A 4976-nucleotide genomic window follows, 5' to 3' on the forward strand; every position below is an offset into this window, starting at 1 on the left:
TCTATAATAAGTTATAAAGTTTTTTAAGAAAAGGAATATTTCTAAGGAAAGATTTTAATATAGATAGTATCTAGACTTATCTAATTATATTATATAATATACTAGGTCTAATTAGATAATTCTACCTATATAAGAATTTAGAATAGATAAAATCTAGTTTATTAGAAAAATACTTATATAATTTTTAGATTAGCTAATATCTATATATATCTAAGATAAAGTATAGAGAATAACTAAGGTCTTATAAGACTTAGAATAGAAATATAGAAATAGATAATAATCTAGGTTACTAAGGGTAGCTCTCTAAAGAGAGGGGATACTTATTAGAACTTAGCTTTAGATATAATCTAATCTATATATACCTTAGCTAATATAGTTAGAAGATAGTATAAAGGGTAGTAAACGGTTATATACTAAATAGATTAGTATCTCTTTATATATATACTCTTAGATTCCTACTAAAAGACTTTAATAGTAATTTATTCTATAATAGAATATACTCTATTATTCTATCTAACTATACTACTATCTAATAACTCTATTCTTATATATAGTCTCTAGGCTTTGTATCTACTTTTATATATATAAGGTATATCTCTTATATCTAGAGGCTTATATATTTAGTATAGTATATATTTATCTCTTAGGTCTTAGAAGTCTTAAAGAAGAACTTATATAGCTCTATCTATAGCTAGGCTATTAGATATATTAACTATAGAGAGATCTAGAATTAGTAATCCTAGGTTCTCCCTATATTTCTCCTAGTTAGTATCTTTCTAGAGCTATCTTCTCTACTATTTATTAGATATATAGATATCTATTATAGTCTCTATATACTTATAGTTAGAGTCTATCTATATCTTACTTAGATAGTAGTATTATACTCTATAGCTTATATATTCCGTAGTAAGAGTAAGGTTAAGTATAGATCTCTCTTTATTCTATTTATATTTTCTCTATATAACTTATCTAACTAGTATAAGAAGGTATAGAAGGTTATAGTATCTTATATATAGTTCTCTTACCTAGAGTTCTTCTCTTATAACTATTAGATCTCTCTACTATCTATAGTAGAGATTAAAGTTATCTAGAAGAATATATTATTCTAGTATTATAATATCTTCTAGTATAGTATCTAGTATAAGTAATTCTCTCTAGTTATAGATATTATAGTTATAGAAAGACTCTATATTTATCTAGAGGTATAATATTATCTAGAGATTATCTTATTCTATATAAAATATTCTAAGAGTAGAATTTATTTATATATATAGAATAGAACTCTTCTACCCGGGCCTAGAGAGTAGATAGTATAGTATTCTAGATATATTATTAGTTTATTAGTTTAGTAGTATTTATATAGCTTCTAAATAGCTATTATTATAGTATCTATCTCTTCTAGAAGTATAGTCTAGTTCTCTTATTTATATTATATATTTATCTATCTAATAATACGTATATCTTAGCTTCTTATTAGATACTAGAGAATACTTAAGTCTATATCCTAGTAGTATTAAGGTATAACTATCTCTATATAGTAGCTATCTTAAGAATATTCTAGGGTCAACCTATCTTTCTCTATATAGTATACTATTATATATTATTCTTACCCTTTTATAGATTAGTTAGTATAGTTATAGATAAGGTTAGAGTAGATAGTAGAGGCCTTATAGTCTAGTATATCTACTACGCTTCTCTTATCTTTATAGTATTAATATACTTAGTAACTTATTTATATTTTATATATATTACTAACTATAATAGATAGTTTCTATTATAGTTAGAGTACTTAGTAGTATCTTTATTATATATATACTTACTCTAGACTTTATATAGATATTTTTAGATACTATAGTTCTATTAGTACTATCTATAGATAGTCTTCTAAGAGTATCTCTATTTAGTATATCTATATCTCTAATAGTGAAAGTATTAGATTATTATCTATACTCTATTCTATAGTTCTATTATAAATAGCTCTCTCTTAGCTAAGAAGTCTTCTTATATAATCTAATAGATAATAATAGAGTCTTAGAGCTCTACTATTATAATAGAGTATTTTTTTAATTTTATCTTAATTCTCTATATATTCTTCTAGTATATTTATATAATCTTAATTCTAGAGTACTTCTAGTTATTAGATTACTCTATTTACTTAATATTATTAGTACTAATAATATATCTCTAGATAGAGACTATATATATCTATATTAGATATATATTAGTATAAATAGATATACTAGAGAAGATATTATTAATTATATTTAGATTATAGAAGATAGTCTACTAGACTATATTAGTAGTAGTAGTTAGTACTATATCTTCTAGAGTAAGTTTAGCTATAACTATATTTAACTATATCTCTTTTTATTTATTAATCTTATTAATAATATTCTTTAGAGATATCTTCTAGATCTATATAAGAACTTTCTTATTCTAGATAATAATCTATATATTATATATTTCTTCTATAGATATTCTTAGTATTTAAGTTATTCTAGCTATACTATCTAATAGTACTATAACTTATATCTAAGTAGCTAGGTATTTTTTCTAGGTAAGACCTTCCTAGATTCTTAGTAGACTAGCCTTAATCTAGTCTAATCTAGATTCTAGACTTACTTCTAGTATTTATTTTACTTCTATAATAAGCTTCTTAATATTCTAGACTAGACTTTAGAAGATATTAAGAAGGGTAGTCTCTTCTTTCTTAATTTTTCTCTCTATATATACTATCTAGTAGTTAATTTTATCTAGAAGAGTATCTCTAGCTAGAGTCTCTTTCTTTTTCTTTATCTATAGTATTCTATACTCTTAGTTATTTATTATCTTTTAGATAGGGGTTTTACTATTCTAGAATATTCTACTATATAGCTATTTCTACTATACTAGTATTAGAGATATATCTAGCGGAAGCTAGGGTATATTAGTATCTAAGGCCTCTATAGTTATTAGTTAAGGGCTATTCTTAACTTATAAAAGGGGGTTAGTATATTACTATTTAGTAGTAGTAGTCTATACTTATATCTTTAAAGAGTTTTTAAGTATATATATATATAGTATCTCTATATAATAGTATTATTATATTCTATATACTATATATATATATATATATATTAGAGGTTATTATACTCGGTATACTCTATTAATTAATATATATAGATTACTATATTACCCTAAGTTAACTAGTTTAGTCTCTTAGTATATAAAGAAGTTTTTCTTAGTAAATATATTCTAGTTATAGATATTCTTAGAATATTTAATCTAGTATAGTATCTAATATTCTAAAGGTATTAGATTAAGATAGTTTTAAGTAAATCTAATTTTATTACTATTATTTATAAATAGATAAAAGAATTAGCTATATTAGTAAGTCTATATATAGAAACTCTTTCTACTTTTACTATTAAAGTAAGGTAGTTTCTTAGATTAAGATAATTAAGATAGTAATAGACTAGAATAGACTATTTTAGTTAGTATAGATCTATATAGATATAAATTAGTTATTATTAGAACTAAAGTATATAATATAGCTTTAGATCTAATAGTATATTCTTAAGCTTTATTAAGTTTATATAGATATTACTTAAGTTAAGTCTAATATTATCTCTCTTTATATAGTTTAGTATATATATTATTATAGAATATAGTTAATATTAGATAGTTCTACTAAATTAACTTATTAATATTAATAGGGTCTAGTCTTATACTAAGATAGAGTCTATTATAGTTTAAACTAGACTAAGATAAAGTATAGTAGACTCTATCTTTATAATCTATAATATCTTCTAGAGTTATATAGAGTATTATATAAGATACTAGTATAATAGTCTATAGAGTATATCTATTAGTAGAGATAGTTATAGATATACTATTCTCTTTATTTAGATTAGAAGAAGGTCTACTATAAGAGATAGTACTATAAGTATTATAGTAAGTAGTAGAAGCTATCTCTATAAGCTACTATTATACTATATAAGAGAGAAATTAAAATATAAGAATTATAGATATAGAATAGTAGTCTAATAGATTATAGAGAAATTTATAAGTATAATTAAGAATAGTCTACTCTTATAATATTATTAATTTCTAAGGAGTAGAAATTAGATTTATATAGTCTACTTATATAGTAGTCTTACTTAATCTAGCTAACTTAACCTAGGTCTATTAGTTATAAGACTATATTAGACTATAGTAGTTTAGTTAAGTCTATCTTAGTATCTATTCTAATACTTTAGCTTTATTTTATTTTAAGTATTATATAATAGAGCTAGAATAGATAGAACTAGTATAGGGATATTATATAATCTTACTTAAAACTATACTTATACTATTATTTATATAGGTCTTTCTCTACTTCTTAAGTTAAATTATAATATATCTTAATTACTATTATAGTAATACCTTAGTTATATCTATTATAATATTAGTAATCTACTAATAAGATAATAAGATTATCTAAAAGAAACTATAAAATATATAATATAAATAGAGAAGTCCTTAGCTACTAATATTAGTCTTATAGTAGATTACCTAAGATAAGATATTTATAAGAATATAAAGCTAAGACTAGCTAAGTTCTATATATAAGACTATTAAGAATAATAGCTATCTTTTTTAAACTAGATACTATATTAAATATAGAATTAATATAGATAGTAGTAACTAACTAGTTAGTATATTTATATAACTAACTATATTAGTAGATAGAAATAATATTCTTTATAACTAACTTAACTTAAATTATTAAGGAATTTAATAAATACCCTCTATATCTATATATACTATCTAAGAATAAAATAATAGTAATATAGATATAGACTTATAGATATAATCTATAGCTATATACTTAAGAAAATATAAAGGTTTAATAAGATATAATTATTAGAATAAGAGAGTTTTTCTCTCTTAGATTTCTTCTTATATAGTAGCTTAGACTAGAGAAGATATAGATCTATAGAGTACTACTCTATCTA

The sequence above is a fragment of the Pseudovirgaria hyperparasitica genome, assembly GCF_010093815.1.
Source record: "Pseudovirgaria hyperparasitica strain CBS 121739 unplaced genomic scaffold EJ05scaffold_23, whole genome shotgun sequence".
Taxonomy (NCBI): Eukaryota; Fungi; Ascomycota; class Dothideomycetes; order Acrospermales; family Acrospermaceae; genus Pseudovirgaria; species Pseudovirgaria hyperparasitica.